This window comes from Triturus cristatus, chromosome 12, assembly GCF_964204655.1.
Source record: "Triturus cristatus chromosome 12, aTriCri1.1, whole genome shotgun sequence".
NCBI lineage: Eukaryota > Metazoa > Chordata > Amphibia > Caudata > Salamandridae > Triturus > Triturus cristatus.
This window is the reverse complement of record NC_140595.1, coordinates 663,558,342-663,584,829: the sequence shown is the minus strand read 5'-3', so window position 1 is coordinate 663,584,829 and position 26,488 is coordinate 663,558,342. Positions and strand designations below refer to the sequence as shown.

The 26,488-nt window shown below is 40.8% G+C and overlaps 21 non-coding genes across 21 annotated transcripts; 9 read left to right on the top strand and 12 right to left on the bottom strand.

Annotated features, from left to right (window-relative positions):
* Positions 1-653: 653 nt before the first annotated feature.
* Positions 654-725, bottom strand: TRNAT-UGU (transfer RNA threonine (anticodon UGU)). The gene has a single exon. It is a non-coding gene; the product is annotated as a tRNA-Thr (tRNA).
* Positions 726-1,314: 589 nt separating this feature from the next.
* On the bottom strand, positions 1,315-1,396 carry TRNAS-GCU (transfer RNA serine (anticodon GCU)). Its single transcript has one exon. It is a non-coding gene; the product is annotated as a tRNA-Ser (tRNA).
* Positions 1,397-1,809: 413 nt separating this feature from the next.
* TRNAI-UAU (transfer RNA isoleucine (anticodon UAU)) lies at positions 1,810-1,904 on the top strand. The gene is made up of 2 exons: positions 1,810-1,847; positions 1,869-1,904. It is a non-coding gene; the product is annotated as a tRNA-Ile (tRNA).
* A 1,159-nt stretch (positions 1,905-3,063) lies between these two features.
* TRNAT-UGU (transfer RNA threonine (anticodon UGU)) lies at positions 3,064-3,135 on the bottom strand. Its single transcript has one exon. It is a non-coding gene; the product is annotated as a tRNA-Thr (tRNA).
* A 589-nt stretch (positions 3,136-3,724) lies between these two features.
* Positions 3,725-3,806, bottom strand: TRNAS-GCU (transfer RNA serine (anticodon GCU)). Its single transcript has one exon. It is a non-coding gene; the product is annotated as a tRNA-Ser (tRNA).
* Positions 3,807-4,219: 413 nt separating this feature from the next.
* TRNAI-UAU (transfer RNA isoleucine (anticodon UAU)) lies at positions 4,220-4,314 on the top strand. Its single transcript has 2 exons — positions 4,220-4,257; positions 4,279-4,314. It is a non-coding gene; the product is annotated as a tRNA-Ile (tRNA).
* Positions 4,315-6,624: 2,310 nt separating this feature from the next.
* Positions 6,625-6,719, top strand: TRNAI-UAU (transfer RNA isoleucine (anticodon UAU)). The gene is made up of 2 exons: positions 6,625-6,662; positions 6,684-6,719. It is a non-coding gene; the product is annotated as a tRNA-Ile (tRNA).
* A 1,838-nt stretch (positions 6,720-8,557) lies between these two features.
* On the bottom strand, positions 8,558-8,639 carry TRNAS-GCU (transfer RNA serine (anticodon GCU)). Its single transcript has one exon. It is a non-coding gene; the product is annotated as a tRNA-Ser (tRNA).
* A 413-nt stretch (positions 8,640-9,052) lies between these two features.
* TRNAI-UAU (transfer RNA isoleucine (anticodon UAU)) lies at positions 9,053-9,147 on the top strand. The gene is made up of 2 exons: positions 9,053-9,090; positions 9,112-9,147. It is a non-coding gene; the product is annotated as a tRNA-Ile (tRNA).
* A 1,823-nt stretch (positions 9,148-10,970) lies between these two features.
* On the bottom strand, positions 10,971-11,052 carry TRNAS-GCU (transfer RNA serine (anticodon GCU)). The gene has a single exon. It is a non-coding gene; the product is annotated as a tRNA-Ser (tRNA).
* Positions 11,053-13,878: 2,826 nt separating this feature from the next.
* TRNAI-UAU (transfer RNA isoleucine (anticodon UAU)) lies at positions 13,879-13,973 on the top strand. The gene is made up of 2 exons: positions 13,879-13,916; positions 13,938-13,973. It is a non-coding gene; the product is annotated as a tRNA-Ile (tRNA).
* A 1,823-nt stretch (positions 13,974-15,796) lies between these two features.
* Positions 15,797-15,878, bottom strand: TRNAS-GCU (transfer RNA serine (anticodon GCU)). The gene has a single exon. It is a non-coding gene; the product is annotated as a tRNA-Ser (tRNA).
* A 406-nt stretch (positions 15,879-16,284) lies between these two features.
* Positions 16,285-16,379, top strand: TRNAI-UAU (transfer RNA isoleucine (anticodon UAU)). The gene is made up of 2 exons: positions 16,285-16,322; positions 16,344-16,379. It is a non-coding gene; the product is annotated as a tRNA-Ile (tRNA).
* Positions 16,380-17,555: 1,176 nt separating this feature from the next.
* TRNAT-UGU (transfer RNA threonine (anticodon UGU)) lies at positions 17,556-17,627 on the bottom strand. Its single transcript has one exon. It is a non-coding gene; the product is annotated as a tRNA-Thr (tRNA).
* A 1,084-nt stretch (positions 17,628-18,711) lies between these two features.
* On the top strand, positions 18,712-18,806 carry TRNAI-UAU (transfer RNA isoleucine (anticodon UAU)). Its single transcript has 2 exons — positions 18,712-18,749; positions 18,771-18,806. It is a non-coding gene; the product is annotated as a tRNA-Ile (tRNA).
* A 1,162-nt stretch (positions 18,807-19,968) lies between these two features.
* On the bottom strand, positions 19,969-20,040 carry TRNAT-UGU (transfer RNA threonine (anticodon UGU)). Its single transcript has one exon. It is a non-coding gene; the product is annotated as a tRNA-Thr (tRNA).
* Positions 20,041-21,124: 1,084 nt separating this feature from the next.
* Positions 21,125-21,219, top strand: TRNAI-UAU (transfer RNA isoleucine (anticodon UAU)). Its single transcript has 2 exons — positions 21,125-21,162; positions 21,184-21,219. It is a non-coding gene; the product is annotated as a tRNA-Ile (tRNA).
* A 1,823-nt stretch (positions 21,220-23,042) lies between these two features.
* TRNAS-GCU (transfer RNA serine (anticodon GCU)) lies at positions 23,043-23,124 on the bottom strand. Its single transcript has one exon. It is a non-coding gene; the product is annotated as a tRNA-Ser (tRNA).
* A 1,663-nt stretch (positions 23,125-24,787) lies between these two features.
* TRNAT-UGU (transfer RNA threonine (anticodon UGU)) lies at positions 24,788-24,859 on the bottom strand. Its single transcript has one exon. It is a non-coding gene; the product is annotated as a tRNA-Thr (tRNA).
* A 589-nt stretch (positions 24,860-25,448) lies between these two features.
* On the bottom strand, positions 25,449-25,530 carry TRNAS-GCU (transfer RNA serine (anticodon GCU)). The gene has a single exon. It is a non-coding gene; the product is annotated as a tRNA-Ser (tRNA).
* Positions 25,531-25,943: 413 nt separating this feature from the next.
* TRNAI-UAU (transfer RNA isoleucine (anticodon UAU)) lies at positions 25,944-26,038 on the top strand. Its single transcript has 2 exons — positions 25,944-25,981; positions 26,003-26,038. It is a non-coding gene; the product is annotated as a tRNA-Ile (tRNA).
* Positions 26,039-26,488: the final 450 nt, after the last annotated feature.

Here is a 26,488-nt window from a genome sequence, read left to right as displayed (position 1 = left end):
CCTATTAAATGTATTTCTCTAACCTATGAATGTGGTCCATGTTCACTTTTCCTCATCTTCATCTCGATACTCCTTTCCCAGAAACCAGGTTCACTTCTTCATTCAACCCACCCATCCAAGGTCACCAAATCTTTGAAGCACAAGTCTGCCTATTCTCCCTTTCTCTCTATGTACAAGATACCTTGTATCATTTGAATGGACAGCAGAAGAGAAGGATATTTATGGTGAGTGGGGGTGGGGTTTTGAGGAGTAACCTCATTTGCCTAAGAGCCGGGGTATCTGGGAAAAAAAGTATTTTATGGGGGAAGAATTTCACATCTCCTTGGTGAAATTTGTAGGGCCTTATAACATCCTTTCTGTGGATGCAGATTCAGTCGGAACAGAGGTCCTAGTCCTCGCTCTGCCTTTCAAAGGAACTGTAAATATGCATGGCTTATTTGGCTTTGCCCGGCAGGGTGAGAATGGCGTTTGTCAGGCGTTCGTCAGGCGATCGGAAGGGGTGAGGCAATAATTTATAATTCAATGATCTTCATGATATTTTCTTGATAATATGAAAGCAGGAAAGGGAAGCTTGGCAATAAGCAATCCTAAAGCAAGGTGTGACTCCAGGGAAGAATGACTTGAAAACAACATACAGAAAGACTCATGTAAAAAGGCCCTGATGAGGCTTGAACTCATGACCCCTGGTTTACAAGACCAGTGCTCTGCCACTGAGCTACAAGGCCAGTCTGCACACAGGATGTAAATTGCAACATGTATTCTTACTGAGGTATGAATATATCTATGATTTTGAGACTCTGTATGGAAACGTAGTTGCATATGAATGTCCACGTGCGCGCACACATTGAAGACCATGCTTAAGGCACTTTTCTTGGAAGTATGAAAAACTACATTTTCATATGAGAAAATAAGAGTTTTCACATTCAAGACCATACCGATAGCTCTAGTTAGTATGTCTGCAATCAGTGACATATAGAGAACCCACTTATTAGAAGTGATCTGTCTCTGTGGGGCAGACATATGTTAACAGTCATTCATTTGAGACGGCCTAAACTTTAGGAGTAAGAGCTGCTTTCTTATCAATCTATTTATCCAAACTGGTTAATAAGCCAGGAGTGAGTGAAAGGCAATCCTCTGGAAACTCCATGAAAGATCTAATTTCTATTACGCACAAAATACTTCACTTTATTTGACATATTTGTTAAAATAGAACAGTCAGATGATCCCATCTAGCGGATCCTGGCTCTGTCTTGAAAGAGAGTGTAATTATACTACAAGAAATGCTGGCCATCAAAAGAGAGTCTGATGGCTTTCCGACGAAGGTGGGATTCGAACCCACGCGTGCAGAGCACAATGGATTAGCAGTCCATCGCCTTAACCACTCGGCCACCTCGTCTGCCCTACAGCCCCATCTGAAACCTTGCTTCACAAAAGGTACTGAAGTGTCAATATACTGTACCTAAAAAAGAAAAAAAACAGCTGAGGCAAGATCTCACATTCCACGTCTTCCCCCAATTAGGGACCTACATTTCATTTTTGGGAAATTCTTACTATGTGCTAATTACAAATATTCATAAGATTCCCCTAGACTTTGTCAGAACTGTCAAGATATAATTCTATGGGGTTTTGAATAGACAGAGCATATGTTATAGGACAATTATAGAATCTATTCCGTTTGGACTGTATTTTTAATAGTCATGATAACATGCTAGCATGTGAGTCGATCTTGCACAGTGAATGATGGAGCAGTGTCTGTCATCTACTTGGTCAGCTGTAGATGGCTCACCTGGGGAGATGTGAAAAGAGAGAGCTCCAGTGGCGCAATCGGTTAGCGCGCGGTACTTATACAGCAGTACTTGCACTGAGCCATGCCGAGGTTGTGAGTTCGAGCCTCACCTGGAGCAGCCGTGTTGTTTTTCATAAACCATTTCACAAAAAGTAAAGTTTAAACTCAGTATGGACGGCCCTTGCAAGAGAGTCTTTACTTCTTATAGGATCTACGTGTCCTACTCCTCTGGGTGCCAAATATCACATATCCTACGCGATGCTCAGTTTAAACATTCCATGATGTGCCATCTTGCATTTCATGCAAACACCACATCAGTGCATTTAAAAATACATTTGTAGAATAATAAATATGATGAAAACAGTGTTCTCACATGATAACCATAAACTGAAGAGCTGCAAAAAATGCTGTATCAGCTACTTACAATAAAAGGTGACTCGAAAAAACTAGCAAAAGAAGAGCATCATCATATTAAAGGTTCTATTCACCATCTTGAGTTGCACCATAGCAGCTTATGGTGCTTTTCTGCTCAGAGTGTGCCTCCAATCCCACATTCATTTTTAATTTCTTTGCAATTTAAAAAACAACAATTACTGCTCGAAGTTCACTTTTCAAAACCATTCAACCTATTAAATGTATTTCTCTAACCTATGAATGTGGTCCATGTTCACTTTTCCTCATCTTCATCTCGATACTCCTTTCCCAGAAACCAGGTTCACTTCTTCATTCAACCCACCCATCCAAGGTCACCAAATCTTTGAAGCACAAGTCTGCCTATTCTCCCTTTCTCTCTATGTACAAGATACCTTGTATCATTTGAATGGACAGTAGGAGAGAAGGATATTTATGGTGAGTGGGGGTGGGGTTTTGAGGAGTAACCTCATTTGCCTAAGAGCCGGGGTATCTGGGAAAAAAAGTATTTTATGGGGGAAGAATTTCACATCTCCTTGGTGAAATTTGTAGGGCCTTATAACATCCTTTCTGTGGATGCAGATTCAGTCGGAACAGAGGTCCTAGTCCTCGCTCTGCCTTTCAAAGGAACTGTAAATATGCATGGCTTATTTGGCTTTGCCCGGCAGGGTGAGAATGGCGTTTGTCAGGCGTTCGTGAGGCGATCGGAAGGGGTGAGGCAATAATTTATAATTCAATGATCTTCATGATATTTTCTTGATAATATGAAAGCAGGAAAGGGAAGCTTGGCAATAAGCAATCCAAAGCAAGGTGTGACTCCAGGGAAGAATGACTTGAAAACAACATACAGAAAGACTCATGTAAAAAGGCCCTGATGAGGCTTGAACTCATGACCCCTGGTTTACAAGACCAGTGCTCTGCCACTGAGCTACAAGGCCAGTCTGCACGCAGGATGTAAATTGCAACATGTATTCTTACTGAGGTATGAATATATCTATGATTTTGAGACTCTGTATGGAAACGTAGTTGCATATGAATGTCCACGTGCGCGCACACATTGAAGACCATGCTTAAGGCACTTTTCTTGGAAGTATGAAAAACTACATTTTCATATGAGAAAATAAGAGTTTTCACATTCAAGACCATACCGATAGCTCTAGTTAGTATGTCTGCAATCAGTGACATATAGAGAACCCACTTATTAGAAGTGATCTGTCTCTGTGGGGCAGACATATGTTAACAGTCATTCATTTGAGATGGCCTAAACTTTAGGAGTAAGAGCTGCTTTCTTATCAATCTATTTATCCAAACTGGTTAATAAGCCAGGAGTGAGTGAAAGGCAATCCTCTGGAAACTCCATGAAAGATCTAATTTCTATTACGCACAAAATACTTCACTTTATTTGACATATTTGTTAAAATAGAACAGTCAGATGATCCCATCTAGCGGATCCTGGCTCTGTCTTGAAAGAGAGTGTAATTATACTACAAGAAATGCTGGCCATCAAAAGAGAGTCTGATGGCTTTCCGACGAAGGTGGGATTCGAACCCACGCGTGCAGAGCACAATGGATTAGCAGTCCATCGCCTTAACCACTCGGCCACCTCGTCTGCCCTACAGCCCCATCTGAAACCTTGCTTCACAAAAGGTACTGAAGTGTCAATATACTGTACCTAAAAAAGAAAAAAAACAGCTGAGGCAAGATCTCACATTCCACGTCTTCCCCCAATTAGGGACCTACATTTCATTTTTGGGAAATTCTTACTATGTGCTAATTACAAATATTCATAAGATTCCCCTAGACTTTGTCAGAACTGTCAAGATATAATTCTATGGGGTTTTGAATAGACAGAGCATATGTTATAGGACAATTATAGAATCTATTCCGTTTGGACTGTATTTTTAATAGTCATGATAACATGCTAGCATGTGAGTCGATCTTGCACAGTGAATGATGGAGCAGTGTCTGTCATCTACTTGGTCAGCTGTAGATGGCTCACCTGGGGAGATGTGAAAAGAGAGAGCTCCAGTGGCGCAATCGGTTAGCGCGCGGTACTTATACAGCAGTACTTGCACTGAGCCATGCCGAGGTTGTGAGTTCGAGCCTCACCTGGAGCAGCCGTGTTGTTTTTCATAAACCATTTCACAAAAAGTAAAGTTTAAACTCAGAGTATGGACGGCCCTTGCTAGAGAGTCTTTACTTCTTATAGGATCTACGTGTCCTACTCCTCTGGGTGCCAAATATCACATATCCTACGCGATGCTCAGTTTAAACATTCCATGATGTGCCATCTTGCATTTCATGCAAACACCACATCAGTGCATTTAAAAATACATTTGTAGAATAATAAATATGATGAAAACAGTGTTCTCACATGATAACCATAAACTGAAGAGCTGCAAAAAATGCTGTATCAGCTACTTACAATAAAAGGTGACTCGAAAAAACTAGCAAAAGAAGAGCATCATCATATTAAAGGTTCTATTCACCATCTTGAGTTGCACCATAGCAGCTTATGGTGCTTTTCTGCTCAGAGTGTGCCTCCAATCCCACATTCATTTTTAATTTATTTGCAATTTAAAAAACAACAATTACTGCTCGAAGTTCACTTTTCAAAACCATTCAACCTATTAAATGTATTTCTCTAACCTATGAATGTGGTCCATGTTCACTTTTCCTCATCTTCATCTCGATACTCCTTTCCCAGAAACCAGGTTCACTTCTTCATTCAACCCACCCATCCAAGGTCACCAAATCTTTGAAGCACAAGTCTGCCTATTCTCCCTTTCTCTCTATGTACAAGATACCTTGTATCATTTGAATGGACAGTAGGAGAGAAGGATATTTATGGTGAGTGGGGGTGGGGTTTTGAGGAGTAACCTCATTTGCCTAAGAGCCGGGGTATCTGGGAAAAAAAGTATTTTATGGGGGAAGAATTTCACATCTCCTTGGTGAAATTTGTAGGGCCTTATAACATCCTTTCTGTGGATGCAGATTCAGTCGGAACAGAGGTCCTAGTCCTCGCTCTGCCTTTCAAAGGAACTGTAAATATGCATGGCTTATTTGGCTTTGCCCGGCAGGGTGAGAATGGCGTTTGTCAGGCGTTCGTGAGGCGATCGGAAGGGGTGAGGCAATAATTTATAATTCAATGATCTTCATGATATTTTCTTGATAATATGAAAGCAGGAAAGGGAAGCTTGGCAATAAGCAATCCAAAGCAAGGTGTGACTCCAGGGAAGAATGACTTGAAAACAACATACAGAAAGACTCATGTAAAAAGGCCCTGATGAGGCTTGAACTCATGACCCCTGGTTTACAAGACCAGTGCTATGCCACTGAGCTACAAGGCCAGTCTGCACGCAGGATGTAAATTGCAACATGTATTCTTACTGAGGTATGAATATATCTATGATTTTGAGACTCTGTATGGAAACGTAGTTGCATATGAATGTCCACGTGCGTGCACACATTGAAGACCATGCTTAAGGCACTTTTCTTGGAAGTATGAAAAACTACATTTTCATATGAGAAAATAAGAGTTTTCACATTCAAGACCATACCGATAGCTCTAGTTAGTATGTCTGCAATCAGTGACATATAGAGAACCCACTTATTAGAAGTGATCTGTCTCTGTGGGGCAGACATATGTTAACAGTCATTCATTTGAGACGGCCTAAACTTTAGGAGTAAGAGCTGCTTTCTTATCAATCTATTTATCCAAACTGGTTAATAAGCCAGGAGTGAGTGAAAGGCAATCCTCTGGAAACTCCATGAAAGATCTAATTTCTATTACGCACAAAATACTTCACTTTATTTGACATATTTGTTAAAATGGAACAGTCAGATGATCCCATCTAGCGGATCCTGGCTCTGTCTTGAAAGAGAGTGTAATTATACTACAAGAAATGCTGGCCATCAAAAGAGACTCTGATGGCTTTCCGACGAAGGTGGGATTCGAACCCACGCGTGCAGAGCACAATGGATTAGCAGTCCATCGCCTTAACCACTCAGCCACCTCGTCTGCCCTACAGCCCCATCTGAAACCTTGCTTCACAAAAGGTACTGAAGTGTCAATATACTGTACCTAAAAAAGAAAAAAAACAGCTGAGGCAAGATCTCACATTCCACGTCTTCCCCCAATTAGGGACCTACATTTCATTTTTGGGAAATTCTTACTATGTGCTAATTACAAATATTCATAAGATTCCCCTAGACTTTGTCAGAACTGTCAAGATATAATTCTATGGGGTTTTGAATAGACAGAGCATATGTTATAGGACAATTATAGAATCTAAGGACTGTATTTTTAATAGTCATGATAACATGCTAGCATGTGAGTCGATCTTGCACAGTGAATGATGGAGCAGTGTCTGTCATCTACTTGGTCAGCTGTAGATGGCTCACCTGGGGAGATGTGAAAAGAGAGAGCTCCAGTGGCGCAATCGGTTAGCGCGCGGTACTTATACAGCAGTACTTGCACTGAGCCATGCTGAGGTTGTGAGTTCGAGCCTCACCTGGAGCAGCCGTGTTGTTTTTCATAAACCATTTCACAAAAAGTAAAGTTTAAACTCAGAGTATGGACGGCCCTTGCTAGAGAGTCTTTACTTCTTATAGGATCTACGTGTCCTACTCCTCTGGGTGCCAAATATCACATATCCTACGCGATGCTCAGTTTAAACATTCCATGATGTGCCATCTTGCATTTCATGCAAACACCACATCAGTGCGTTTAAAAATACATTTGTAGAATAATAAATATGATGAAAACAGTGTTCTCACATGATAACCATAAACTGAAGAGCTGCAAAAAATGCTGTATCAGCTACTTACAATAAAAGGTGACTCGAAAAAACTAGCAAAAGAAGAGCATCATCATATTAAAGGTTCTATTCACCATCTTGAGTTGCACCATAGCAGCTTATGGTGCTTTTCTGCTCAGAGTGTGCCTCCAATCCCACATTCATTTTTAATTTATTTGCAATTTAAAAAACAACAATTACTGCTCGAAGTTCACTTTTCAAAACCATTCAACCTATTAAATGTATTTCTCTAACCTATGAATGTGGTCCATGTTCACTTTTCCTCATCTTCATCTCGATACTCCTTTCCCAGAAACCAGGTTCACTTCTTCATTCAACCCACCCATCCAAGGTCACCAAATCTTTGAAGCACAAGTCTGCCTATTCTCCCTTTCTCTCTATGTACAAGATACCTTGTATCATTTGAATGGACAGCAGGAGAGAAGGATATTTATGGTGAGTGGGGGTGGGGTTTTGAGGAGTAACCTCATTTGCCTAAGAGCCGGGGTATCTGGGGAAAAAAAGTATTTTATGGGGGAAGAATTTCACATCTCCTTGGTGAAATTTGTAGGGCCTTATAACATCCTTTCTGTGGATGCAGATTCAGTCGGAACAGAGGTCCTAGTCCTCGCTCTGCCTTTCAAAGGAACTGTAAATATGCATGGCTTATTTGGCTTTGCCCGGCAGGGCTTGCCCGGCAGGGTGAGAATGGCATTTGTCAGGTGTTCGTCAGGCGATCGGAAGGGGTGAGGCAATAATTTATAATTCAATGATCTTCATGATATTTTCTTGATAATATGAAAGCAGGAAAGGGAAGCTTGGCAATAAGCAATCCTAAAGCAAGGTGTGACTCCAGGGAAGAATGACTTGAAAACAACATACAGAAAGACTCATGTAAAAAGGCCCTGATGAGGCTTGAACTCATGACCCCTGGTTTACAAGACCAGTGCTCTGCCAGTGAGCTACAAGGCCAGTCTGCACACAGGATGTAAATTGCAACATGTATTCTTACTGAGGTATGAATATATCTATGATTTTGAGACTCTGTATGGAAACGTAGTTGCATATGAATGTCCACGTGCGCGCACACATTGAAGACCATGCTTAAGGCACTTTTCTTGGAAGTATGAAAAACTACATTTTCATATGAGAAAATAAGAGTTTTCACATTCAAGACCATACCGATAGCTCTAGTTAGTATGTCTGCAATCAGTGACATATAGAGAACCCACTTATTAGAAGTGATCTGTCTCTGTGGGGCAGACATATGTTAACAGTCATTCATTTGAGACGGCCTAAACTTTAGGAGTAAGAGCTGCTTTCTTATCAATCTATTTATCCAAACTGGTTAATAAGCCAGGAGTGAGTGAAAGGCAATCCTCTGGAAACTCCATGAAAGATCTAATTTCTATTACGCACAAAATACTTCACTTTATTTGACATATTTGTTAAAATAGAACAGTCAGATGATCCCATCTAGCGGATCCTGGCTCTGTCTTGAAAGAGAGTGCAATTATACTACAAGAAATGCTGGCCATCAAAAGAGACTCTGATGGCTTTCCGACGAAGGTGGGATTCGAACCCACGCGTGCAGAGCACAATGGATTAGCAGTCCATCGCCTTAACCACTCGGCCACCTCGTCTGCCCTACAGCCCCATCTGAAACCTTGCTTCACAAAAGGTACTGAAGTGTCAATATACTGTACGTAAAAAAGAAAAAAAACAGCTGAGGCAAGATCTCACATTCCACGTCTTCCCCCAATTAGGGACCTACATTTCATTTTTGGGAAATTCTTACTATGTGCTAATTACAAATATTCATAAGATTCCCCTAGACTTTGTCAGAACTGTCAAGATATAATTCTATGGGGTTTTGAATAGACAGAGCATATGTTATAGGACAATTATAGAATCTATTCCGTTTGGACTGTATTTTTAATAGTCATGATAACATGCTAGCATGTGAGTCGATCTTGCACAGTGAATGATGGAGCAGTGTCTGTCATCTACTTGGTCAGCTGTAGATGGCTCACCTGGGGAGATGTGAAAAGAGAGAGCTCCAGTGGCGCAATCGGTTAGCGCGTGGTACTTATACAGCAGTACTTGCACTGAGCCATGCCGAGGTTGTGAGTTCGAGCCTCACCTGGAGCAGCCGTGTTGTTTTTCATAAACCATTTCACAAAAAGTAAAGTTTAAACTCAGAGTATGGACGGCCCTTGCTAGAGAGTCTTTACTTCTTATAGGATCTACGTGTCCTACTCCTCTGGGTGCCAAATATCACATATCCTACGCGATGCTCAGTTTAAACATTCCATGATGTGCCATCTTGCATTTCATGCAAACACCACATCAGTGCATTTAAAAATACATTTGTAGAATAATAAATATGATGAAAACAGTGTTCTCACATGATAACCATAAACTGAAGAGCTGCAAAAAATGCTGTATCAGCTACTTACAATAAAAGGTGACTCGAAAAAACTAGCAAAAGAAGAGCATCATCATATTAAAGGTTCTATTCACCATCTTGAGTTGCACCATAGCAGCTTATGGTGCTTTTCTGCTCAGAGTGTGCCTCCAATCCCACATTCATTTTTAATTTCTTTGCAATTTAAAAAACAACAATTACTGCTCGAAGTTCACTTTTCAAAACCATTCAACCTATTAAATGTATTTCTCTAACCTATGAATGTGGTCCATGTTCACTTTTCCTCATCTTCATCTCGATACTCCTTTCCCAGAAACCAGGTTCACTTCTTCATTCAACCCACCCATCCAAGGTCACCAAATCTTTGAAGCACAAGTCTGCCTATTCTCCCTTTCTCTCTATGTACAAGATACCTTGTATCATTTGAATGGACAGCAGGAGAGAAGGATATTTATGGTGAGTGGGGGTGGGGTTTTGAGGAGTAACCTCATTTGCCTAAGAGCCGGGGTGTCTGGGAAAAAAAGTATTTTATGGGGGAAGAATTTCACATCTCCTTGGTGAAATTTGTAGGGCCTTATAACATCCTTTCTGTGGATGCAGATTCAGTCGGAACAGAGGTCCTAGTCCTCACTCTGCCTTTCAAAGGAACTGTAAATATGCATGGCTTATTTGGCTTTGCCCGGCAGGGTGTGAATGGCATTTGTCAGGCGTTCGTCAGGCGATCGGAAGGGGTGAGGCAATAATTTATAATTCAATGATCTTCATGATATTTTCTTGATAATATGAAAGCAGGAAAGGGAAGCTTGGCAATAAGCAATCCTAAAGCAAGGTGTGACTCCAGGGAAGAATGACTTGAAAACAACATACAGAAAGACTCATGTAAAAAGGCCCTGATGAGGCTTGAACTCATGACCCCTGGTTTACAAGACCAGTGCTATGCCACTGAGCTACAAGGCCAGTCTGCACACAGGATGTAAATTGCAACATGTATTCTTACTGAGGTATGAATATATCTATGATTTTGAGACTCTGTATGGAAACGTAGTTGCATATGAATGTCCACGTGCGCGCACACATTGAAGACCATGCTTAAGGCACTTTTCTTGGAAGTATGAAAAACTACATTTTCATATGAGAAAATAAGAGTTTTCACATTCAAGACCATACTGATAGCTCTAGTTAGTATGTCTGCAATCAGTGACATATAGAGAACCCACTTATTAGAAGTGATCTGTCTCTGTGGGGCAGACATATGTTAACAGTCATTCATTTGAGACGGCCTAAACTTTAGGAGTAAGAGCTGCTTTCTTATCAATCTATTTATCCAAACTGGTTAATAAGCCAGGAGTGAGTGAAAGGCAATCCTCTGGAAACTCCATGAAAGATCTAATTTCTATTACGCACAAAATACTTCACTTTATTTGACATATTTGTTAAAATGGAACAGTCAGATGATCCCATCTAGCGGATCCTGGCTCTGTCTTGAAAGAGAGTGTAATTATACTACAAGAAATGCTGGCCATCAAAAGAGACTCTGATGGCTTTCCGACGAAGGTGGGATTCGAACCCACGCGTGCAGAGCACAATGGATTAGCAGTCCATCGCCTTAACCACTCGGCCACCTCGTCTGCCCTACAGCCCCATCTGAAACCTTGCTTCACAAAAGGTACTGAAGTGTCAATATACTGTACCTAAAAAAGAAAAAAAACAGCTGAGGCAAGATCTCACATTCCACGTCTTCCCCCAATTAGGGACCTACATTTCATTTTTGGGAAATTCTTACTATGTGCTAATTACAAATATTCATAAGATTCCCCTAGACTTTGTCAGAACTGTCAAGATATAATTCTATGGGGTTTTGAATAGACAGAGCATATGTTATAGGACAATTATAGAATCTATTCCGTTTGGACTGTATTTTTAATAGTCATGATAACATGCTAGCATGTGAGTCGATCTTGCACAGTGAATGATGGAGCAGTGTCTGTCATCTACTTGGTCAGCTGTAGATGGCTCACCTGGGGAGATGTGAAAAGAGAGAGCTCCAGTGGCGCAATCGGTTAGCGCGCGGTACTTATACAGCAGTACTTGCACTGAGCCATCCCGAGGTTGTGAGTTCAAGCCTCACCTGGAGCAGCCGTGTTGTTTTTCATAAACCATTTCACAAAATGTAAAGTTTAAACTCAGAGTATGGACGGCCCTTGCTAGAGAGTCTTTACTTCTTATAGGATCTACGTGTCCTACTCCTCTGGGTGCCAAATATCACATATCCTACGCGATGCTCAGTTTAAACATTCCATGATGTGCCATCTTGCATTTCATGCAAACACCACATCAGTGCATTTAAAAATACATTTGTAGAATAATAAATATGATGAAAACAGTGTTCTCACATGATAACCATAAACTGAAGAGCTGCAAAAAATGCTGTATCAGCTACTTACAATAAAAGGTGACTCGAAAAAACGAGCAAAAGAAGAGCATCATCATATTAAAGGTTCTATTCACCATCTTGAGTTGCACCATAGCAGCTTATGGTGCTTTTCTGCTCAGAGTGTGCCTCCAATCCCACATTCATTTTTAATTTATTTGCAATTTAAAAAACAACAATTACTGCTCGATGTTCACTTTTCAAAACCATTCAACCTATTAAATGTATTTCTCTAACCTATGAATGTGGTCCATGTTCACTTTTCCTCATCTTCATCTCGATACTCCTTTCCCAGAAACCAGGTTCACTTCTTCATTCAACCCACCCATCCAAGGTCACCAAATCTTTGAAGCACAAGTCTGCCTATTCTCCCTTTCTCTCTATGTACAAGATACCTTGTATCATTTGAATGGGCAGCAGGAGAGAAGGATATTTATGGTGAGTGGGGGTGGGGTTTTGAGGAGTAACCTCATTTGCCTAAGAGCCGGGGTATCTGGGAAAAAAAGTATTTTATGGGGGAAGAATTTCACATCTCCTTGGTGAAATTTGTAGGGCCTTATAACATCCTTTCTGTGGATGCAGATTCAGTCGGAACAGAGGTCCTAGTCCTCGCTCTGCCTTTCAAAGGAACTGTAAATATGCATGGCTTATTTGGCTTTGCCCGGCAGGGTGAGAATGGCATTTGTCAGGCGTTCGTCAGGCGATCGGAAGGGGTGAGGCAATAATTTATAATTCAATGATCTTCATGATATTTTCTTGATAATATGAAAGCAGGAAAGGGAATCTTGGCAATAAGCAATCCTAAAGCAAGGTGTGACTCCAGGGAAGAATGACTTGAAAACAACATACAGAAAGACTCATGTAAAAAGGCCCTGATGAGGCTTGAACTCATGACCCCTGATTTACAAGACCAGTGCTCTGCCACTGAGCTACAAGGCCAGTCTGCACGCAGGATGTAAATTGCAACATGTATTCTTACTGAGGTATGAATATATCTATGATTTTGAGACTCTGTATGGAAACGTAGTTGCATATGAATGTCCACGTGCGCGCACACATTGAAGACCATGCTTAAGGCACTTTTCTTGGAAGTATGAAAAACTACATTTTCATATGAGAAAATAAGAGTTTTCACATTCAAGACCATACCGATAGCTCTAGTTAGTATGTCTGCAATCAGTGACATATAGAGAACCCACTTATTAGAAGTGATCTGTCTCTGTGGGGCAGACATATGTTAACAGTCATTCATTTGAGACGGCCTACACTTTAGGAGTAAGAGCTGCTTTCTTATCAATCTATTTATCCAAACTGGTTAATAAGCCAGGAGTGAGTGAAAGGCAATCCTCTGGAAACTCCATGAAAGATCTAATTTCTATTACGCGCAAAATACTTCACTTTATTTGACATATTTGTTAAAATGGAACAGTCAGATGATCCCATCTAGCGGATCCTGGCTCTGTCTTGAAAGAGAGTGTAATTATACTACAAGAAATGCTGGCCATCAAAAGAGACTCTGATGGCTTTCCGACGAAGGTGGGATTCGAACCCACGCGTGCAGAGCACAATGGATTAGCAGTTCATCGCCTTAACCACTCGGCCACCTCGTCTGCCCTACAGCCCCATCTGAAACCTTGCTTCACAAAAGGTACTGAAGTGTCAATATACTGTAACTAAAAAAGAAAAAAAAAAGCTGAGGCAAGATCTCACATTCCACGTCTTCCATCAATTAGGGACCTACATTTCATTTTTGGGAAATTCTTACTATGTGCTAATTACAAATATTCATAAGATTCCCCTAGACTTTGTCAGAACTGTCAAGATATAATTCTATGGGGTTTTGAATAGACAGAGCATATGTTATAGGACAATTATAGAATCTATTCCGTTTGGACTGTATTTTTAATAGTCATGATAACATGCTAGCATGTGAGTCGATCTTGCACAGTGAATGATGGAGCAGTGCCTGTCATCTACTTGGTCAGCTGTAGATGGCTCACCTGGGGAGATGTGAAAAGAGAGAGCTCCAGTGGCGCAATAGGTTAGCGCGCGGTACTTATACAGCAGTACTTGCACTGAGCCATGCCGAGGTTGTGAGTTCGAGCCTCACCTGGAGCAGCCGTGTTGTTTTTCATAAACCATTTCACAAAAAGTAAAGTTTAAACTCAGAGTATGGACGGCCCTTGCTAGAGAGTCTTTACTTCTTATAGGATCTACGTGTCCTACTCCTCTGGGTGCCAAATATCACATATCCTACGCGATGCTCAGTTTAAACATTCCATGATGTGCCATCTTGCATTTCATGCAAACACCACATCAGTGCATTTAAAAATACATTTGTAGAATAATAAATATGATGAAAACAGTGTTCTCACATGATAACCATAAACTGAAGAGCTGCAAAAAATGCTGTATCAGCTACTTACAATAAAAGGTGACTCGAAAAAACTAGCAAAAGAAGAGCATCATCATATTAAAGGTTCTATTCACCATCTTGAGTTGCACCATAGCAGCTTATGGTGCTTTTCTGCTCAGAGTGTGCCTCCAATCCCACATTCATTTTTAATTTCTTTGCAATTTAAAAAACAACAATTACTGCTCGAAGTTCACTTTTCAAAACCATTCAACCTATTAAATGTATTTATCTAACCTATGAATGTGGTCCATGTTCACTTTTCCTCATCTTCATCTCGATACTCCTTTCCCAGAAACCAGGTTCACTTCTTCATTCAACCCACCCATCCAAGGTCACCAAATCTTTGAAGCACAAGTCTGCCTATTCTCCCTTTCTCTCTATGTACAAGATACCTTGTATCATTTGAATGGACAGCAGGAGAGAAGGATATTTATGGTGAGTGGGGGTGGGGTTTTGAGGAGTAACCTCATTTGCCTAAGAGCCGGGGTATCTGGGAAAAAAAGTATTTTATGGGGGAAGAATTTCACATCTCCTTGGTGAAATTTGTAGGGCCTTATAACATCCTTTCTGTGGATGCAGATTCAGTCGGAACAGAGGTCCTAGTCCTCGCTCTGCCTTTCAAAGGAACTGTAAATATGCATGGCTTATTTGGCTTTGCCCGGCAGGGTGAGAATGGCGTTTGTCAGGCGTTCGTCAGGCGATCGGAAGGGGTGAGGCAATCATTTATAATTCAATGATCTTCATGATATTTTCTTGATAATATGAAAGCAGGAAAGGGAAGCTTGGCAATAAGCAATCCTAAAGCAAGGTGTGACTCCAGGGAAGAATGACTTGAAAACAACATACAGAAAGACTCATGTAAAAAGGCCCTGATGAGGCTTGAACTCATGACCCCTGGTTTACAAGACCAGTGCTATGCCACTGAGCTACAAGGCCAGTCTGCACGCAGGATGTAAATTGCAACATGTATTCTTACTGAGGTATGAATATATCTATGATTTTGAGACTCTGTATGGAAACGTAGTTGCATATGAATGTCCACGTGCGCGCACACATTGAAGACCATGCTTAAGGCACTTTTCTTGGAAGTATGAAAAACTACATTTTCATATGAGAAAATAAGAGTTTTCACATTCAAGACCATACCGATAGCTCTAGTTAGTATGTCTGCAATCAGTGACATATAGAGAACCCACTTATTAGAAGTGATCTGTCTCTGTGGGGCAGACATATGTTAACAGTCATTCATTTGAGACGGCCTAAACTTTAGGAGTAAGAGCTGCTTTCTTATCAATCTATTTATCCAAACTGGTTAATAAGCCAGGAGTGAGTGAAAGGCAATCCTCTGGAAACTCCATGAAAGATCTAATTTCTATTACGCACAAAATACTTCACTTTATTTGACATATTTGTTAAAATGGAACAGTCAGATGATCCCATCTAGCGGATCCTGGCTCTGTCTTGAAAGAGAGTGTAATTATACTACAAGAAATGCTGGCCATCAAAAGAGACTCTGATGGCTTTCCGACGAAGGTGGGATTCGAACCCACGCGTGCAGAGCACAATGGATTAGCAGTCCATCGCCTTAACCACTCGGCCACCTCGTCTGCCCTACAGCCCCATCTGAAACCTTGCTTCACAAAAGGTACTGAAGTGTCAATATACTGTACCTAAAAAAGAAAAAAAACAGCTGAGGCAAGATCTCACATTCCACGTCTTCCCCCAATTAGGGACCTACATTTCATTTTTGGGAAATTCTTACTATGTGCTAATTACAAATATTCATAAGATTCCCCTAGACTTTGTCAGAACTGTCAAGATATAATTCTATGGGGTTTTGAATAGACAGAGCATATGTTATAGGACAATTATAGAATCTAAGGACTGTATTTTTAATAGTCATGATAACATGCTAGCATGTGAGTCGATCTTGCACAGTGAATGATGGAGCAGTGTCTGTCATCTACTTGGTCAGCTGTAGATGGCTCACCTGGGGAGATGTGAAAAGAGAGAGCTCCAGTGGCGCAATCGGTTAGCGCTTGGTACTTATACAGCAGTACTTGCACTGAGCCATGCCGAGGTTGTGAGTTCGAGCCTCACCTGGAGCAGCCGTGTTGTTTTTCATAAACCATTTCACAAAAAGTAAAGTTTAAACTCAGAGTATGGACGGCCCTTGCTAGAGAGTCTTTACTTCTTATAGGATCTACGTGTCCTACTCCTCTGGGTGCCAAATATCACATATCCTACGCGATGCTCAGTTTAAACATTCCATGATGTGCCATCTTGCATTTCATGCAAACACCACATCAGTGCATTTAAAAATACATTTGTAGAATAATAAATATGATGAAAACAGTGTTCTCACATGATAACCATAAACTGAAGAGCTGCAAAAAATGCTGTATCAGCTACTTACAATAAAAGGTGACTCGAAAAAACTAGCAAAAGAAGAGCATCATCATAATAAAGGTTCTATTCACCATCTTGAGTTGCACCATAGCAGCTTATGGTGCTTTTCTGCTCAGAGTGTGCCTCCAATCCCACATTCATTTTTAATTTATTTGCAATTTAAAAAACAACAATTACTGCTCGAAGTTCACTTTTCAAAACCATTCAACCTATTAAATGTATTTCTCTAACCTATGAATGTGGTCCATGTTCACTTTTCCTCATCTTCATCTCGATACTCCTTTCCCAGAAACCAGGTTCACTTCTTCATTCAACCCACCCATCCAAGGTCACCAAATCTTTGAAGCACAAGTCTGCCTATTCTCCCTTTCTCTCTATGTACAAGATACCTTGTATCATTTGAATGGACAGCAGGAGAGAAGGATATTTATGGTGAGTGGGGGTGGGGTTTTGAGGAGTAACCTCATTTGCCTAAGAGCCGGGGTATCTGGGAAAAAAAGTATTTTATGGGGGAAGAATTTCACATCTCCTTGGTGAAATTTGTAGGGCCTTATAACATCCTTTCTGTGGATGCAGATTCAGTCGGAACAGAGGTCCTAGTCCTCGCTCTGCCTTTCAAAGGAACTGTAAATATGCATGGCTTATTTGGCTTTGCCCGGCAGGGCTTGCCCGGCAGGGTGAGAATGGCGTTTGTCAGGTGTTCGTCAGGCGATCGGAAGGGGTGAGGCAATAATTTATAATTCAATGATCTTCATGATATTTTCTTGATAATATGAAAGCAGGAAAGGGAAGCTTGGCAATAAGCAATCCTAAAGCAAGGTGTGACTCCAGGGAAGAATGACTTGAAAACAACATACAGAAAGACTCATGTAAAAAGGCCCTGATGAGGCTTGAACTCATGACCCCTGGTTTACAAGACCAGTGCTCTGCCACTGAGCTACAAGGCCAGTCTGCACGCAGGATGTAAATTGCAACATGTATTCTTACTGAGGTATGAATATAGCTATGATTTTGAGACTCTGTATGGAAACGTAGTTGCATATGAATGTCCACGTGCGCGCACACATTGAAGACCATGCTTAAGGCACTTTTCTTGGAAGTATGAAAAACTACATTTTCATATGAGAAAATAAGAGTTTTCACATTCAAGACCATACCGATAGCTCTAGTTAGTATGTCTGCAATCAGTGACATATAGAGAACCCACTTATTAGAAGTGATCTGTCTCTGTGGGGCAGACATATGTTAACAGTCATTCATTTGAGACGGCCTAAACTTTAGGAGTAAGAGCTGCTTTCTTATCAATCTATTTATCCAAACTGGTTAATAAGCCAGGAGTGAGTGAAAGGCAATCCTCTGGAAACTCCATGAAAGATCTAATTTCTATTACGCACAAAATACTTCACTTTATTTGACATATTTGTTAAAATGGAACAGTCAGATGATCCCATCTAGCGGATCCTGGCTCTGTCTTGAAAGAGAGTGTAATTATACTACAAGAAATGCTGGCCATCAAAAGAGACTCTGATGGCTTTCCGACGAAGGTGGGATTCGAACCCACGCGTGCAGAGCACAATGGATTAGCAGTCCAGCGCCTTAACCACTCGGCCACCTCGTCTGCCCTACAGCCCCATCTGAAACCTTGCTTCACAAAAGGTACTGAAGTGTCAATATACTGTACCTAAAAAAGAAAAAAAACAGCTGAGGCAAGATCTCACATTCCACGTCTTCCCCCAATTAGGGACCTACATTTCATTTTTGGGAAATTCTTACTATGTGCTAATTACAAATATTCATAAGATTCCCCTAGACTTTGTCAGAACTGTCAAGATATAATTCTATGGGGTTTTGAATAGACAGAGCATATGTTATAGGACAATTATAGAATCTATTCCGTTTGGACTGTATTTTTAATAGTCATGATAACATGCTAGCATGTGAGTCGATCTTGCACAGTGAATGATGGAGCAGTGTCTGTCATCTACTTGGTCAGCTGTAGATGGCTCACCTGGGGAGATGTGAAAAGAGAGAGCTCCAGTGGCGCAATCGGTTAGCGCGCGGTACTTATACAGCAGTACTTGCACTGAGCCATGCCGAGGTTGTGAGTTCGAGCCTCACCTGGAGCAGCCGTGTTGTTTTTCATAAACCATTTCACAAAAAGTAAAGTTTAAACTCAGAGTATGGACGGCCCTTGCTAGAGAGTCTTTACTTCTTATAGGATCTACGTGTCCTACTCCTCTGGGTGCCAAATATCACATATCCTACGCGATGCTCAGTTTAAACATTCCATGATGTGCCATCTTGCATTTCATGCAAACACCACATCAGTGCATTTAAAAATACATTTGTAGAATAATAAATATGATGAAAACAGTGTTCTCACATGATAACCATAAACTGAAGAGCTGCAAAAAATGCTGTATCAGCTACTTACAATAAAAGGTGACTCGAAAAAACTAGCAAAAGAAGAGCATCATCATATTAAAGGTTCTATTCACCATCTTGAGTTGCACCATAGCAGCTTATGGTGCTTTTCTGCTCAGAGTGTGCCTCCAATCCCACATTCATTTTTAATTTCTTTGCAATTTAAAAAACAACAATTACTGCTCGAAGTTCACTTTTCAAAACCATTCAACCTATTAAATGTATTTCTCTAACCTATGAATGTGGTCCATGTTCACTTTTCCTCTTCTTCATCTCGATACTCCTTTCCCAGAAACCAGGTTCACTTCTTCATTCAACCCACCCATCCAAGGTCACCAAATCTTTGAAGCACAAGTCTGCCTATTCTCCCTTTCTCTCTATGTACAAGATACCTTGTATCATTTGAATGGACAGCAGGAGAGAAGGATATTTATGGTGAGTGGGGGTGGGGTTTTGAGGAGTAACCTCATTTGCCTAAGAGCCGGGGTATCTGGGAAAAAAAGTATTTTATGGGGGAAGAATTTCACATCTCCTTGGTGAAATTTGTAGGGCCTTATAACATCCTTTCTGTGGATGCAGATTCAGTCGGAACAGAGGTCCTAGTCCTCGCTCTGCCTTTCAAAGGAACTGTAAATATGCATGGCTTATTTGGCTTTGCCCGGCAGGGTGAGAATGGCATTTGTCAGGCGTTCGTCAGGCGATCGGAAGGGGTGAGGCAATAATTTATAATTCAATGATCTTCATGATATTTTCTTGATAATATGAAAGCAGGAAAGGGAAGCTTGGCAATAAGCAATCCTAAAGCAAGGTGTGACTCCAGGGAAGAATGACTTGAAAACAACATACAGAAAGACTCATGTAAAAAGGCCCTGATGAGGCTTGAACTCATGACCCCTGGTTTACAAGACCAGTGCTCTGCCACTGAGCTACAAGGCCAGTCTGCACGCAGGATGTAAATTGCAACATGTATTCTTACTGAGGTATGAATATATCTATGATTTTGAGACTCTGTATGGAAACGTAGTTGCATATGAATGTCCACGTGCGCGCACACATTGAAAACCATGCTTAAGGCACTTTTCTTGGAAGTATGAAAAACTACATTTTCATATGAGAAAATAAGAGTTTTCACATTCAAGACCATACCGATAGCTCTAGTTAGTATGTCTGCAATCAGTGACATATAGAGAACCCACTTATTAGAAGTGATCTGTCTCTGTGGGGCAGACATATGTTAACAGTCATTCATTTGAGACGGCCTAAACTTTAGGAGTAAGAGCTGCTTTCTTATCAATCTATTAATCCAAACTGGTTAATAAGCCAGGAGTGAGTGAAAGGCAATCCTCTGGAAACTCCATGAAAGATCTAATTTCTATTACGCACAAAATACTTCACTTTATTTGACATATTTGTTAAAATGGAACAGTCAGATGATCCCATCTAGCGGATCCTGGCTCTGTCTTGAAAGAGAGTGTAATTATACTACAAGAAATGCTGGCCATCAAAAGAGACTCTGATGGCTTTCCGACGAAGGTGGGATTCGAACCCACGTGTGCAGAGCACAATGGATTAGCAGTCCATCGCCTAAACCACTCGGCCACCTCGTCTGCCCTACAGCCCCATCTGAAACCTTGCTTCACAAAAGGTACTGAAGTGTCAATATACTGTACCTAAAAAAGAAAAAAAACAGCTGAGGCAAGATCTCACATTCCACGTCTTCCCCCAATTAGGGACCTACATTTCATTTTTGGGAAATTCTTACTATGTGCTAATTACAAATATTCATAAGATTCCCCTAGACTTTGTCAGAACTGTCAAGATATAATTCTATGGGGTTTTGAATAGACAGAGCATATGTTATAGGACAATTATAGAATCTATTCCGTTTGGACTGTATTTTTAATAGTCATGATAACATGCTAGCATGTGAGTCGATCTTGCACAGTGAATGATGGAGCAGTGTCTGTCATCTACTTGGTCAGCTGTAGATGGCTCACCTGGGGAGATGTGAAAAGAGAGAGCTCCAGTGGCGCAATCGGTTAGCGTGCGGTACTTATACAGCAGTACTTGCACTGAGCCATGCCGAGGTTGTGAGTTCGAGCCTCACCTGGAGCAGCCGTGTTGTTTTTCATAAACCATTTCACAAAAAGTAAAGTTTAAACTCAGAGTATGGACGGCCCTTGCTAGAGAGTCTTTACTTCTTATAGGATCTACGTGTCCTACTCCTCTGGGTGCCAAATATCACATATCCTACGCGATGCTCAGTTTAAACATTCCATGATGTGCCATCTTGCATTTCATGCAAACACCACATCAGTGCATTTAAAAATACATTTGTAGAATAATAAATATGATGAAAACAGTGTTCTCACATGATAACCATAAACTGAAGAGCTGCAAAAAATGCTGTATCAGCTACTTACAATAAAAGGTGAATCGAAAAAACTAGCAAAAGAAGAGCATCATCATATTAAAGGTTCTATTCACCATCTTGAGTTGCACCATAGCAGCTTATGGTGCTTTTCTGCTCAGAGTGTGCCTCCAAGCCCACATTCATTTTTAATTTATTTGCAATTTAAAAAACAACAATTACTGCTCGAAGTTCACTTTTCAAAACCATTCAACCTATTAAATGTATTTCTCTAACCTATGAATGTGGTCCATGTTCACTTTTCCTCATCTTCATCTCGATACTCCTTTCCCAGAAACCAGGTTCACTTCTTCATTCAACCCACCCATCCAAGGTCACCAAATCTTTGAAGCACAAGTCTGCCTATTCTCCCTTTCTCTCTATGTACAAGATACCTTGTATCATTTGAATGGACAGCAGGAGAGAAGGATATTTATGGTGAGTGGGGGTGGGGTTTTGAGGAGTAACCTCATTTGCATAAGAGCCGGGGTATCTGGGAAAAAAAGTATTTTATGGGGGAAGAATTTCACATCTCCTTGGTGAAATTTGTAGGGCCTTATAACATCCTTTCTGTGGATGCAGATTCAGTCGGAACAGAGGTCCTAGTCCTCGCTCTGCCTTTCAAAGGAACTGTAAATATGCATGGCTTATTTGGCTTTGCCCGGCAGGGTGAGAATGGCGTTTGTCAGGCGTTCGTCAGGCGATCGGAAGGGGTGAGGCAATAATTTATAATTCAATGATCTTCATGATATTTTCTTGATAATATGAAAGCAGGAAAGGGAAGCTTGGCAATAAGCAATCCTAAAGCAAGGTGTGACTCCAGGGAAGAATGACTTGAAAACAACATACAGAAAGACTCATGTAAAAAGGCCCTGATGAGGCTTGAACTCATGACCCCTGGTTTACAAGACCAGTGCTATGCCACTGAGCTACAAGGCCAGTCTGCACGCAGGATGTAAATTGCAACATGTATTCTTACTGAGGTATGAATATATCTATGATTTTGAGACTCTGTATGGAAACGTGGTTGCATATGAATGTCCACGTGCGCGCACACATTGAAGACCATGCTTAAGGCACTTTTCTTGGAAGTATGAAAAACTACATTTTCATATGAGAAAATAAGAGTTTTCACATTCAAGACCATACCGATAGCTCTAGTTAGTATGTCTGCAATCAGTGACATATAGAGAACCCACTTATTAGAAGTGATCTGTCTCTGTGGGGCAGACATATGTTAACAGTCATTCATTTGAGACGGCCTAAACTTTAGGAGTAAGAGCTGCTTTCTTATCAATCTATTTATCCAAACTGGTTAATAAGCCAGGAGTGAGTGAAAGGCAATCCTCTGGAAACTCCATGAAAGATCTAATTTCTATTACGCACAAAATACTTCACTTTATTTGACATATTTGTTAAAATGGAACAGTCAGATGATCCCATCTAGCGGATCCTGGCTCTGTCTTGAAAGAGAGTGTAATTATACTACAAGAAATGCTGGCCATCAAAAGTGACTCTGATGGCTTTCCGACGAAGGTGGGATTCGAACCCACGCGTGCAGAGCACAATGGATTAGCAGTCCATCGCCTTAACCACTCGGCCACCTCGTCTGCCCTACAGCCCCATCTGAAACCTTGCTTCACAAAAGGTACTGAAGTGTCAATATACTGTACCTAAAAAAGAAAAAAAACAGCTGAGGCAAGATCTCACATTCCACGTCTTCCCCCAATTAGGGACCTACATTTCATTTTTGGGAAATTCTTACTATGTGCTAATTACAAATATTCATAAGATTCCCCTAGACTTTGTCAGAACTGTCAAGATATAATTCTATGGGGTTTTGAATAGACAGAGCATATGTTATAGGACAATTATAGAATCTAAGGACTGTATTTTTAATAGTCATGATAACATGCTAGCATGTGAGTCGATCTTGCACAGTGAATGATGGAGCAGTGTCTGTCATCTACTTGGTCAGCTGTAGATGGCTCACCTGGGGAGATGTGAAAAGAGAGAGCTCCAGTGGCGCAATAGGTTAGCGCTTGGTACTTATACAGCAGTACTTGCACTGAGCCATGCCGAGGTTGTGAGTTCGAGCCTCACCTGGAGCAGCCGTGTTGTTTTTCATAAACCATTTCACAAAAAGTAAAGTTTAAACTCAGAGTATGGACGGCCCTTGCTAGAGAGTCTTTACTTCTTATAGGATCTACGTGTCCTACTCCTCTGGGTGCCAAATATCACATATCCTACGCGATGCTCAGTTTAAACATTCCATGATGTGCCATCTTGCATTTCATGCAAACACCACATCAGTGCATTTAAAAATACATTTGTAGAATAATAAATATGATGAAAACAGTGTTCTCACATGATAACCATAAACTGAAGAGCTGCAAAAAATGCTGTATCAGCTACTTACAATAAAAGGTGACTCGAAAAAACTAGCAAAAGAAGAGCATCATCATATTAAAGGTTCTATTCACCATCTTGAGTTGCACCATAGCAGCTTATGGTGCTTTTCTGCTCAGAGTGTGCCTCCAATCCCACATTCATTTTTAATTTATTTGCAATTTAAAAAACAACAATTACTGCTCGAAGTTCACTTTTCAAAACCATTCAACCTATTAAATGTATTTCTCTAACCTATGAATGTGGTCCATGTTCACTTTTCCTCATCTTCATCTCGATACTCCTTTCCCAGAAACCAGGTTCACTTCTTCATTCAACCCACCCATCCAAGGTCACCAAATCTTTGAAGCACAAGTCTGCCTATTCTCCCTTTCTCTCTATGTACAAGATACCTTGTATCATTTGAATGGACAGCAGGAGAGAAGGATATTTATGGTGAGTGGGGGTGGGGTTTTGAGGAGTAACCTCATTTGCCTAAGAGCCGGGGTATCTGGGAAAAAAAGTATTTTATGGGGGAAGAATTTCACATCTCCTTGGTGAAATTTGTAGGGCCTTATAACATCCTTTCTGTGGATGCAGATTCAGTCGGAACAGAGGTCCTAGTCCTCGCTCTGCCTTTCAAAGGAACTGTAAATATGCATGGCTTATTTGGCTTTGCCCGGCAGGGTGAGAATGGCGTTTGTCAGGCGTTCGTCAGGCGATCGGAAGGGGTGAGGCAATAATTTATAATTCAATGATCTTCCTGATATTTTCTTGATAATATGAAAGCAGGAAAGGGAAGCTTGGCAATAAGCAATCCTAAAGCAAGGTGTGACTCCAGGGAAGAATGACTTGAAAACAACATACAGAAAGACTCATGTAAAAAGGCCCTGATGAGGCTTGAACTCATGACCCCTGGTTTACAAGACCAGTGCTCTGCCACTGAGCTACAAGGCCAGTCTGCACGCAGGATGTAAATTGCAACATGTATTCTTACTGAGGTATGAATATATCTATGATTTTGAGACTCTGTATGGAAACGTAGTTGCATATGAATGTCCACGTGCGCGCACACATTGAAGACCATGCTTAAGGCACTTTTCTTGGAAGTATGAAAAACTACATTTTCATATGAGAAAATAAGAGTTTTCACATTCAAGACCATACCGATAGCTCTAGTTAGTATGTCTGCAATCAGTGACATATAGAGAACACACTTATTAGAAGTGATCTGTCTCTGTGGGGCAGACATATGTTAACAGTCATTCATTTGAGACGGCCTAAACTTTAGGAGCAAGAGCTGCTTTCTTATCAATCTATTTATCCAAACTGGTTAATAAGCCAGGAGTGAGTGAAAGGCAATCCTCTGGAAACTCCATGAAAGATCTAATTTCTATTACGCACAAAATACTTCACTTTATTTGACATATTTGTTAAAATAGAACAGTCAGATGATCCCATCTAGCGGATCCTGGCTCTGTCTTGAAAGAGAGTGTAATTATACTACAAGAAATGCTGGCCATCAAAAGAGACTCTGATGGCTTTCCGACGAAGGTGGGATTTGAACCCACGCGTGCAGAGCACAATGGATTAGCAGTCCATCGCCTTAACCACTCGGCCACCTCGTCTGCCCTACAGCCCCATCTGAAACCTTGCTTCACAAAAGGTACTGAAGTGTCAATATACTGTACCTAAAAAAGAAAAAAAACAGCTGAGGCAAGATCTCACATTCCACGTCTTCCCCCAATTAGGGACCTACATTTCATTTTTGGGAAATTCTTACTATGTGCTAATTACAAATATTCATAAGATTCCCCTAGACTTTGTCAGAACTGTCAAGATATAATTCTATGGGGTTTTGAATAGACAGAGCATATGTTATAGGACAATTATAGAATCTATTCCGTTTGGACTGTATTTTTAATAGTCATGATAACATGCTAGCATGTGAGTCGATCTTGCACAGTGAATGATGGAGCAGTGTCTGTCATCTACTTGGTCAGCTGTAGATGGCTCACCTGGGGAGATGTGAAAAGAGAGAGCTCCAGTGGCGCAATCGGTTAGCGCGCGGTACTTATACAGCAGTACTTGCACTGAGCCATGCCGAGGTTGTGAGTTCGAGCCTCACCTGGAGCAGCCGTGTTGTTTTTCATAAACCATTTCACAAAAAGTAAAGTTTAAACTCAGAGTATGGACGGCCCTTGCTAGACAGTCTTTACTTCTTATAGGATCTACGTGTCCTACTCCTCTGGGTGCCAAATATCACATATCCTACGCGATGCTCAGTTTAAACATTCCATGATGTGCCATCTTGCATTTCATGCAAACACCACATCAGTGCATTTAAAAATACATTTGTAGAATAATAAATATGATGAAAACAGTGTTCTCACATGATAACCATAAACTGAAGAGCTGCAAAAAATGCTGTATCAGCTACTTACAATAAAAGGTGACTCGAAAAAACTAGCAAAAGAAGAGCATCATCATATTAAAGGTTCTATTCACCATCTTGAGTTGCACCATAGCAGCTTATGGTGCTTTTCTGCTCAGAGTGTGCCTCCAATCCCACATTCATTTTTAATT